This window comes from Paramormyrops kingsleyae, chromosome 13 (assembly GCF_048594095.1).
Source record: "Paramormyrops kingsleyae isolate MSU_618 chromosome 13, PKINGS_0.4, whole genome shotgun sequence".
NCBI classification, from domain to species: domain Eukaryota; kingdom Metazoa; phylum Chordata; class Actinopteri; order Osteoglossiformes; family Mormyridae; genus Paramormyrops; species Paramormyrops kingsleyae.
The window spans coordinates 13,293,321-13,305,547 of NC_132809.1; the positions used below are offsets into that span (position 1 = coordinate 13,293,321).

At 41.7% G+C, this 12,227-nt stretch overlaps 1 protein-coding gene across 3 annotated transcripts in view; it reads left to right on the forward strand.

The window, feature by feature from the left end:
- The window catches only part of lrrc4ca (leucine rich repeat containing 4C, genome duplicate a), a 243,597-nt gene that overhangs the window by 176,616 nt on the left and 54,754 nt on the right, over positions 1-12,227 (forward strand). For 2 of the 3 annotated variants that reach the window (XM_023842262.2, XM_023842265.2), the window contains exon 1: positions 4,450-6,106. The exons of the other annotated variant lie outside the window; for it this stretch is intronic. The gene's annotated coding sequence lies outside the window, so the exon portion shown is untranslated. Of the gene's footprint in view, positions 1-4,449; positions 6,107-12,227 lie in introns of those variants that run through there. 3 annotated transcript variants of the gene reach the window in all.

Here is a 12,227-nt window from a genome sequence, read left to right on the forward strand (position 1 = left end):
ATGCTTCCATCCATCCATCCATTCATCGTCCACAGCTGCTTGTACAATGCAGGATAAATTAGAATGTGGATCCTATCCTAGGACACACAGCAAATGAGGCAGGGGGTGACCCTGCAAAGGATGCCATTCATCATCGAGATAAATTTACATAAACACACGTATAAACATTCACAGAAACATACTATACATGAAAAGCATATAGATATAGATTATTATTCATCAAGACCTAGAGGTTATGCCATTTGTTTACTTATAAATCTGTGAGGGGACATTAATCTGTTTAATCTTTGTGGAAAATGTTCCTGCAAGTGGCTTCAATACCATAGCAAAAAGGCACGAGAAAATCTGTAACTGTCCGCCTGTAACTGCAAAAGGCTGTATTCCGTCTATTCATAACCGTCCATGGCCGTGCTCTGAGCCTGTGACGATCCATAACTGTGTGTAGCATTGCACTGAATACCTGTAGTTCAGTATTATCGTTGTTCTACGTAAATAAAACTTTGGCAGGGGCATGACAGTCGACACGCATTTATCTATGAGTTATATAGTTCATAAATCCTTTGGCTCTATATGGCGCTTTTGTTCTGCCATCCATGCATCCAGTCTCGTTGAATGATGCCTTGCATGTCTGTATACAGCTCAGTCAATGGTGTGTGTTCCTGTCACATCTTTGCGAAAACTGAAAGGTGGCATCAGACCAGCTTCTCGCTTAATGTAGGAGCTCATAACATCATGATAAGTGAGATTTCTGTTATAGCATATGGTCTTGATGGAGTCAGCTTGGATGCTCGATCTACCTGCGCCAGATATTACTGAGTAATGAATGTGCTTTTTGCCTGACATTAGTCTGGACATTTTTGGTCATACTCCTAACTTAAGTGGCTCTTATTCTCCAATTTGTAACTGTCTTCATTGCACACTCATAGTTCTGGGGCTTTATATCTCCCACTTCTGCTTTAATAACCTTGGAATTGTTGTGATCTATAAGCCACTTTGATTACAAAAAAAAAACAGGTTTCCATATATGGATGTGTGCAAATGGTCAATTTTCTCCTTGAGGAAGCTGATTTAGTCAAATAAGGACTGTATTGCAATAGGCACTCAATGGCCACTGAATTAGGTACACCTAGCTAGTATTAGTATACCATAGTATGGGATTTCATTAATGGCACCATTCTCTGCAAACCCTAGATAGTGTAGTGTGGAAAAACCGCAAGGCTGACTGTTTCTGAGAAGCTGGAACCACCATGCCTGGTACCAACAATCTCACCACGTTTAAAATTGTCCTGTGTATATTTAGCTTCATTCACTGGATTCCCTGTTTGGGGGTGCTGGCAGTTGGCTTTAACAAGCAGGGGTACCTAATAAAGTGGCCACTGAGGGTACATACACAGTAATGTTTGCATTGAGTCTGTTCTTTTTTGCTTCTGTAACAGTTTCTCAACATTACTACAGTAAGAATGAATGGAAAATAGAATGGAGTCAATATATTTGCCTGGATAGTTGTTTAGTGGTTAAGGGATTGAGCTTGTCAACAGATGTTTTGAGCTTCAGATCTCAGCTTGACGCTGCTGTTGCTGTAACTTTACAGAAGGCATTTAAATTGAATTCCTTCTGTAAAATATCTAAAGTCCTAAGAATCTAAGAAATCTGATTTTTCTTTTTCTTTTTAAACTGTGATGTGACGATAAGTCCAGATCTAGACGTGTATACATGTCTGCTTTCTCTCAAAGACTAGGGTTCACATTAACACTTGCACTTTGTTAATGTAACACTTCTGCTGGAACTTCACACCTCTGCCATGTTCAGCTATAGGGGTTCGTACCTGTGTGGACAAGGGAAAAGCATGATGCGCTAATGTTTGCAGCTAAGAGGCAGGGAGTTTGGAAGCATACTTCACCTCTGATTGGGAACATGGGCACATTTCCTCGGGAATTCCCACCCATGAATGCAGGGCAGCACTAAAAGTGAAAGCTTTCATCATTCGTGATGGTTCCCCTAGCAGGAATAACTCCTTTAGTGATAGAGACAATAAGCAGGCAATCCTCAGAGATGGGCAAACGGAAACCTTAAATCCAGATATATAATGAATATAATGTTCAGCTTTGGCACGTTTAAGTTGGCATCTGACCATCTCTGCCTCCATAGGCAGTGTGCATTTCTGTATTAAAAGTATATTTCAGGCAGGAACTGTAGCTCTCTGGGTTCCATTTAAGGACCTTAAGGACCTTCACCATTTACTTCACTGATCAGTGTTCAGTGTAAAGCATCTTAGTTTCCTTTAGTCATGAAGATAAGCTCTCTCATATTAAATAGTTTTTTGGAAGGAAGTTAATACTGATTAAAATAAACATTTTTTTGTAATTTGACAGATTAACTAAAGCTTTTCTTCAGTCATAAAAGTGTATGATTCCAGGACAAAACTGCTTGCTGTATCGCTGTAATAGGCCACGTTTGCACGGGTGGCAACAGGAGCAAAATTAAAAAGTGAATGTCAACCTATTAAAATAGCTCAATCAAACGGCATGTGCAGCTTGCAAACGTGGGACACTTCTGACAGCCGAAGTGAGACAGAGACACCGGCAGCTGTGACGGAAAAAAATGATGAAATGTCCTCATGGCAGAGCTGGTGTTGGCAGGTGGAGCCACTACACACAGGTTTTTAATCCTCAAACAAAACTATTTTGCCCTGAGAATTTCGGGCAGGAAGGTGAAAGTTTAGGGTTGATTTACATGTTAGCAAACTCACGTTTGAATTAACTGATGCAAAGGTTACACAGTATGACACCATCTGTAACAAAGCTGCTGTCGTCACTTCAAGAGGGCGCTCCGACATTCAGTATGCACCTTAAAAAGGTCTAGAAACAACAGCAACAACAACAAAACTATTATTATTATTATTATTATTTTGACACAGACTGGCCATCAGGAAGTTCTGGAATTTTCCCAGTGGCTTGGTCTTTCTTCCCCAGTCCCAACATTATACAGTACAGCCTGTCGTCTTATATGATCACTTTCAGGAAAATGCTCCCCCCGCCCCCCTGGTTAGGGGACAAATCAAGCGTCAGATCCCCCCCCAGCAGCAAATTCTCAGGCTGCTTTTAATTGCCAATTCAGCCCTATTATTATTATTATTATTATTATTATTAAAGTAGTAGTAGTAGGTTCACCGGGCCTCATACCATGTGCTCCAAGGCACAGGATCCAGTATCATCATGACCTTGAATTTGACGAGCAGCGTCTGAGAAATGAATGAAACGTCATTATTATTACACAATCTGCCACCCCGCTGACGCTGTAATATTTCAGAGTGCCAGAACACCCCCATTTCTGATGCTCCATCCTGGCTTATTCAGTGACACATTCCAGACATTTGGCGATCTGAACCTTTAGCTAAATACCCTCACCATGCAGTGCTTTTTACACCATTTCTACCTTTGGTATTCTAACAAATTTCTAATACCTTAGGGGTACCGTCTTGATTTATTTTCCAAGGTGGATGTTAAATGTAGTTATTTAAAGTTGGCTGAGGTTGTGAGGACTTCTAGTAATAAAAAGACTTACAGATTAATAGAGGTAGCAAGGGGATCAAGGGAATAGGGAAAATTAAATCCTTCCTGAGTAAACCACCCAGTAAGATTGTGTTCAACTGCATCAATGAGTTTTTAATTTATTTAGGCGTTATGAGCCATGCGATTACAGAAGGCACAACCCAACTGCCACGGAATCTCCTACCCTCTATCCTAATGAAATTTGTTGCAATCGAACGGTGTCAATTATCTGCGTCCGCATACCACCTGGACCTTGCATCATTTATCGCTAAGTCTTCAAGGTGCCTCTCTGAAGCTGAAGACTACTGTCAACCTAAAGAACTGCTCATGAACCTGCATGCCGGTAACCTGGCGGGGCTGAATTTTTTAGACATAGACGTACTGCCCGACGTTAAAGATTGGAAATCCCAAGTTCGTATGACTTAAATATTAAGTTTTAATCAATGGTTGTGCCATCCTCTCAAAACGGGTCTGGATTGCTTGTATATCTCACGGTCTATTTTTTACATGACATGAGGCATGATCGTAGCATTTCTCTCTTTTTGGCAGAACGCGGACATGCTGCGGCGGTTTCCGCCTGGCGATTTCCCCACTTTCTTCTGCTGTTCCTCATCCATTCGAATTAAGTTTGAATCCAATCGAAATTGTTTTAATAAAAACGTATATCTTTCCTTTTTTCGTTTTGCAGAACACGCATTTAACTTGCGCGATTCCGCTGTGTTTATATAGCCTATCATGCGGCGCTGCTCGTCTTGCATACTGCTGCTCGTACAAGCGGCCATTAGTTCTGGATGCAGAAAGAAAGCCGCCGGTAGGTGGCAGTCGTGCTTCGCCATGCTCCGCTTGCCACAGACGGCTGTCAAGCACGGACGCTCGCTCGCACCCACACTCACAACAAATTACTTTCTTCCCAATCCCCCCTCTCTTTTTCATGACATCAAGTGTTAATGCAATTGACCAATCAGTGGTAAGATGATGGGAGGTAATTGGGTAATTATATTTTATCCATCAGAAAGGCGAGTTAGAAGGGGTGCGAAGCGACAATTCAGGGAAAGCAACAAGAGAGGCGCACATGCATGCGCTGAAAAAAAGAGGTGGTCGACACGCCGAGTAGGAAAAAGGGAGGGTATATCCTGCGTAAACTGCAACCTGCGAGTCCCCGACAGCAATTACCGGCGGACGGGACGCGGTGTCGGATTACAGTTCTGCGCTTTGAGCCCGATCGCCGATGCTTTTCTCTGGCAGTGAATGTCCTGAACAGCTCAGTGTGTGAAAGAGACTGAATTTCTCCCTTTTTTATCACCTCTATTTTTCCAGACTTGTGGAATGTGTCAGCGCCTCGGATGAGGTAAATTAAATGCAAAGAGAATATACTCATTCCTGGAGACGGGTGAACACCTCGGTTGCATTTATACGGGTGCTTTATTCGTAGCAGCTTTTTGCATAATTGCTGTAGTGCGGACAAAAACCGAAGAGAAGAGCATCAGCCTTGATTTGCGTCGCATACTCCTTCGACTTTCCTTGGATTGCTCTAAACGACTACAACATGTTGACTGACAACCTGGAACTATGAATTAAATGTTACATTTTCAGATTTGTTCATTGATTTTCTAAGTAATCGGGGAAAGAAAGGGATGTTTGGTATTCGTTTATGAAAATGTTATTAACTCTTTATAATAAAGAGGTAAACAATTACTTTCTCATTTTTAGAGAACTGTAATTCATACATGAAAAGCAGTCAACACCCGCAAAAGGTGGGCAAAAATGTGATTTATTTTAGAATGCAAGCATTTCTGGCGCCAGCTTAGTCCTCCTTCACAGAAAATGGACAGTTATACCCAGCGACACCATTGAATAGATCCCCCTAAAGATATATTTCAAAATGGGAAATAAGGATGTAGGATTCCGCACTGGGCTGTGAGTGGAAATCTAATCAGATTCCGTGGGGCAGAATCGTTGAGACGGAAGGGGGGAGAAAAGTTGCGTGTGAAAAGCTGAGAAAAAGGACCGAAGAAGCCAACCTACTTTGGCAGGATGCGATGAGGCTCCGCTGGTAAATACGACGGTGGCTCGGACCCTTACACTTAGGGATTCGTGAAAATCTATCCTTAAATCCGAATATTCAGACTGAGTCCGTTGCAAAGTATAAAATATCTATCAGTGCGTGAATAACATACGCTTGCTAAACAAGACGGATACATGTTCGTTTTTATTCCTGCTGTTTTTAAGTCCTTTTTTTCCTTCTCCAAAATTGCAAAACAAACGAAACGATGGATAAAAGGGCACCTGTTTTAACAGACGAGCCATAAGGTCTGAGATCGATCCTGTGAGCGTTTCTGGAGGATGTATTGAAATCTTATGTTCATTTTGTGCTGGGAGACCGGACACGCTGTGTACACTGAGACTCTCCATCCCCTCGGATCCTGCGAAATTACCGGACCGACTGCAGATGGTTTTCCATCGTGGCCGTGGAGGGGAGATCGCCGGAAAAGGGAGCGCACATTTCCATTCGCATTCGCACGACAAGCGACCGCGCACGTCTGCAAGGGACAGAAGTGAGTGCCTGTCTGTCGGCTTTTATCAACCATTTCACGTACGAACCCCTTTACCGCTCGCTCCGTCGATTTGCTGTTTAAAGTGGTGCTCCGTCTACTTGTGGCAGTATTTTAGGTTTAAATATACATGCCTCTTTCTCCGTATATTTTCGCCATTTAATTTCCGCGCTGCAGCACTTACACGCTTGGTTGTCTTTCCTAATTCTTTGAATACGCCGGTTTTCGTTTTTGAGAGGAAATCGATTCATTCAGCCAATTGCATAGGAAAGAACAGGGAGAGAGTGTTTGCTGTGTGGGTGTATGGTGGTGTGTGTGTGTGTGTGTGTGTGTGGGGGGGGGGGGGGGGGGGGGGTGAAATGTGCCTAAATAGATACATGCATAGAAGGCAACTGTAGCAAACACCATGACTATGATTAAGACTGCGTTACTAGATATCATTATCGCATATCTTCCGTACCGCGTGAAACCCAATGTGTCTCTGAGCTGCCGGCATTAATTACGTAAAATTTTCGCAGGGGCTTTAACAGGTAGTTCCCCCACTCCACTTCAGGTTGTAACCCCCGATCGCGGCCATGAGCTTCATGTGCTGTGGTCGCAGGACACAAGTAAAGACATTTCCATCGGTAACCGGAGAGTCCAGTCGGCCAACCTTGCTGTATAGCCCACTGTGCGAATCGCGCTCTACCAGTGTTAAGGAAAACAGATGGCAATTTAGCTGAATAAAACCAGTACTAACGAATATTGTATGAGGAATAGCAAGGTTCGACAAGAACATGTGAGATTTGTTGTGTGAAGGTGTTGATCTCCCTCATGGGCCCATAAATTAGGCATGGCTCCTGCTCGCTTGGTGCGTGTTGGTTGTTCCGGTATCACTCGGGGGGGGGGGGGGTGATCGGCATCCCATGTATGTCTCCACGGACGTTTGTTTCCTTTTAATGCAGCACTGCTATCCGAGGGGGTTATATAAAATGAAGTGATGTAATTGTGGATGATTCATAAGTGGAGTAAGTGCTACACTCGAGGTTCTCCGGATCGCTGGCTTGCGAGGAGCTGTCCTACCGCAGATGGTGCTGAAACGCCTCTGTCCGGTTCGCGTTGCTGGACAACGACTTCCCATGTGGGGTGAAAACGTCCACAGTGGGCATATAAAAATAATAAAACAATCACAAACTATCAGATGGCTCGGACTTGGACATTTACTATCCGGCTTCATCTACTGAAACCACTTACGGCACCTGTAGTATTCCATTGCTGACAACGCAGAATTTAGATATCTTGCATTACAGTTCGCCGTCTTCTTCTTCTCCTCATTATTATTATTATTATTATTATTATTATTATTATTATTGATCCATCATCCAACTACTTATTCCTATCAGTGGATCAAACGTACATGTTTCTGTGCTATATATCTTTGGGATTTCAGGAGTTATTAGTTATGAGCCTGGTAAAAAAAACAACCAACAAATGGCATGCATATAGCATGGTTTACACGGTCGCACTGCTGTTAGGTTCTCCACTTTTCTTCCAGGCACAGTCCGTGGTGAGACTATTGGCCAGCCTTTGCCTAGATCTCGGTAGCTGTGACGGTTGATTTTTCGTGTGGTACTTCTATGACGGGGCACTACTACATAACACATCAAGGCCCGTGGCTCGATCCCCCCAGCGTACAGGACTCAAGAGTGCTGCTGCATTTTCCTGGATGTTGGACAAGGTCAGCCAGTTAGCCAAAGAATTCTACCAGCATAGGGGTCTGTTTTGTAGTGTTCCTGAAGCCATCAATTGAGAAGATTTTTAAAGTCACCTCTTTTTTTTTAGTTTTTGCTTTTTCATTTCAGACCCAGATGGACTGGCTTGGAAAGGGTCGCCGGCTTTCATTCGCTTCATTGCAGAAGGAGCTGGACAGGGACAGCAATGCTGGGGGCAGAGAGAGAGAGAATGAACCAAAATCAGAAACAATGGCCAGTATCCCATAAAGTGCCACACTGGCGACGGCCTAATTAGCATTTGAGAGGACGTCATTCCTCTCGCCCTCCCACTCACCTTCTGATTGCGAGAACAGGGACCCTGGGGGGCCTCTGATAGGGCATGGTCATGCATGCGGCTGCAGCAGCCTGATCGACATGCACGACTGCATCGCCATGCACTCGGGGATTCTGGTGGGCTTACCATAGGCAGCCCAGGTCCTACATCCCCGTCCCACGTGCCATCATATTGAAATCAAAATGGGTAAACTTGTGGACTGACCCAGCTGCGTCCCAATGTTCTGTGTAAGCTAAATTTTAACTTTAAATGTGGTGTAGCGGGGTAGATATTCTTAGGATTAACATAACTCAAATGTTAATTTATCTTTCGCCTTTTATTCAAAAAGCTAATTTAAAAGACAAATGGCACACAGTTTAACGTGACTTGGAAAAGGTGTCATTTATCGTTTATAATGCAAAAAATGTCACTGGCTCTAGTTCAGAGAGAATATTCCCTTTTGTTGTCAAGACATTGCAATCAGACATACAAGATCTTCCTGTCAGAGCTGTAATAGTTTTGCTTTGGTTTATAGTTTATCACAAAAGGCCGTGTGGTTTTGAAATCTTGTTTCTAAATTAATAAGTGCAGTGGTATTTCCTCATTCAAAACAGGAGTCTGACTTGTAATTACTTTTTTTCACTTCATCTGTAAAACTGTTTGTCATAGCACATCTGTGTGAGCAGGTATTACTGAACACAAGACACTGAGAGGGAGCATAAAACAAGTTTGCACGTGACAGATGGTAACACAAGAATGAGAATATGCTAATAAGCTCTAATGTTATAGTGGTGGCTTGAACGATTTGCCATGGTGGAGTTGGGTTGACTGTGGTTATTACGGGGTTTGTTTTCTGTAGTAGATACTCAGCTCATCTCAGACTGGTGTGGGACCCTGGAGGACCTTCAATTGTAAAACCCTTTGGATTCCACCTGTGTTGACGACTCATTTTTTATGGTATGGTTGTAGTTCCACCATGTTTATGCCACGTTCTATGACTTTGGGCTCATTTTTAATACAGAGGATTTTTATTAATTAACCATCAGTGCAACATATAGGGCTCAAACTGCACATTAAAGTTTATGATGTATAGCCTTCTTGTATCTGTCTACCAGATTGTTTTGACTCTGATCCTTTCAAGAGGAAACTCCCTTTCAAGCCAACAGTGGCTTCAGGTATATTTAAAAGGATCCAGCAATCTTTGGTATCACGGTAAAACTCCGATCAAAGAACATTAGTACAGAGTGAAATATCTCTTTGAAATGCTGTTGTTAACAATCTTGGGAAGCCTCATTTCAGAGCATGACAAGAGCACAACCTGACTTACCTCAAGCATTTTAAACTACTGACCCACTGAAAACCTGTTTCAACATTGGTAATAAGAAGGGCAAAATAACTATTGATCTAATATCCATTAGGTTGTTTTATCACATCTGTTACTCCTAATTCGAAGGACAAAGCCTGACGTTAAAATGCACAAGTGCTAGTCAGCATGGACTGACGTAGCACAGAAAGCTTCCTCTGGGTCCCATTGGGTCAGTTTGACAGGTTAGTGATTTAAACATGGTAATCAATAGGTCCAGTTCATTCATCTTCACAAGAAAGCAAGATTTAGTGAATTGCTTGGCCAAAGGCATATTGTCTAGATCTATCTATCTATCTATCTATCTATCTATCTATCTATTTATCTAATCTTTTAAATGTTGGGTCATTGAAGTCTATTTGGTTAAATGAACTCAAATCTTTAAAGATTTTTTTTACTGTAATGCTGGTTTATTTTAATCATAACCACTTTCTAATAATAGCATCTTGTATATTCTGCTTAATTAATTCTATAATTAATGAATTAATTAAATTGACAGTAGCAGTTGGATGTTGGATGGATAAGCATCTAGAATGTTACAGGAGTTGTGCATAGTTTATGGATTACAGCTTTCTTGTTAGGGTGTCTGTTTAGTGTTATGCTTTTACTAGAAACAGCAGTACAATTTTGCAGTTTGTTACTTTTTCTTACTGTTTCTTACTTGATAGATGTCAGTTATTCCAGAGGAATGTAAATCATGTTAGTGGCAAAATACTATTCAGTTTGTCAAGTCTTGGGAATACACTGTCAAATTGCAGTTTGAGTGTATTTGTGTTTATTTGCAGTCAGTGTGTCAGTGAAAGATTTCTTATCAGTTGAACTATATTACCAGATTTATAGAGCTAGCATACAATAAGTAATGCAGGACATCAAATGTATATTATAGGCTATGCGAACATTCTGTGACAAGTAGATACATGATACCAGTCTGGGCTAAAATGTAGTTGTGGATAAGACTGTGTATTTTTCCTGTGTTTCTGCCCTCCTGGGTTCTTCCCGTAGTCCAAAAGTACAGGATATCTAAAATATTGCCTTTACTGTGTATGTAAGTGTCTCTGTCTCCTGTGGTGGACTGGCATCCTGAACAGGGTGTGCCCCAAGCATCCTACCATTACTGCAACTCTGCACTGGGTAGGTGGATATATTTTATATTTGAAAAACAATCCAGCTGGATGAAAAATGCCAGCAATGGCTTCTGGGATTATTTTATCTTTCACCACTGTGTGATAACAAGCAGATGACTTTCCCCATTCATATTTACAAACAGTGACAGCGTGGTCAGAAATGCCACATATTCATTCAAGGCATGTAGATATGATGTGTAACGTGGCTCTCTATCCGTGCATGAACACAGCAGGGGGCTTGGAGTTTGCAGACGGCTCACACGTTTTTACCAGCCGACAGTAAAAACTTCACCCTGATGGCCTGATATGTGCAGTCGCTTCCTGTGGGGGTGGGTGGGTGGCCTCATTAAGTTCTTGTTAAATTAACAATATCTGTCTCATAGTCATTACTTTGTTCTCGAGGCAAATGTTTGAGTATAACAGTCTAATGATACAAATTTTAATAATCATTGTCTTACCACTAGATAATAAATAGATTTTAATGGTTCTAGTGGTGGTGCTCATTAGGTTCAAAAAACATCTGAAATTTGTCCTTAAACAGGCAGACTGTGCTGTTTTTAAAAAGTTCAACATTTTGTTTTTTTTTTTAATTAAATTTTCTGTACCATTTTAATAAGGCAAAACAATAGTGTTTGTGCATAAAAAGCACAAACCACATTTAAATGCTTTAAAGTCTATTTTGAGAAGTTTTTTGACAAAGCCCTGTGCAAACATTCTTCATCATCCCTGATTACCTCACTGCCAAAACAGAGTCCTAGATCCATCTCACGGGAGTATGTCGGTACACATTGGTTTTCAGTCAGTCAGCTCCATGACGCAAGCGATCCAATTAATCATGTTAGACGTACTCAGCATTCATGTTATTTTCCTCCTTTTACAATGAGGACCAATAGCCAAACTGGGTACATACCTAATTAATACAGGTATGTGTGTAAAAATGCATTATGTAGTAGCACCGCATTATGTAATAACTCAATAAAGTGTTAATGAAGACATCCATCTTGGTTGTTTATTACATACTGTAATGCACAGTATGACATTTTTGTCATTAAAAAGTGCAACTCCTGCATTTTGTAATAACCACCGCAATATGTAATAATTTAGTACAAAATGCAGGGAAATGTATTATATATTGTGCTCAAGCTGTCTATTACAAAATGCAACAGTATTACAAAATGTGGGTGCTATTACATAATGAAGTGAAAATTTGTTGCATTTTCTCGAGTTATTACATAATGCGATATTACATATTGCATTTTTATACACATAGATGCAACTATTGCAGGAACGTTCTCATTAGGAGAAAAAAAAAAAACAATGTCCAAGTCATTCAGAGCTGCAGTCGATGAAGTAGCAGTGATACAAATGCGCCTGGGGGGTGAGTTTGAATTCTTAGCTGTCTGCAGCTGAGGGGTCCTTCTGAACCCCGTAAAAGTAAGGCTGGCCTGTCCAGTGACTGATAGGCGGGGGTGTGGGAGGGGGTATTTGGAGACCGATTGCTATAACAATGCTTGGGAAAAGGGCTTCTCTGGAAAGGTACCGGTGAAGAGAACCCCCCCCAGGTGGCGGTCACAAGGGAGGGCAGTGAGGATGCCGGCTCACCGGGGAATCC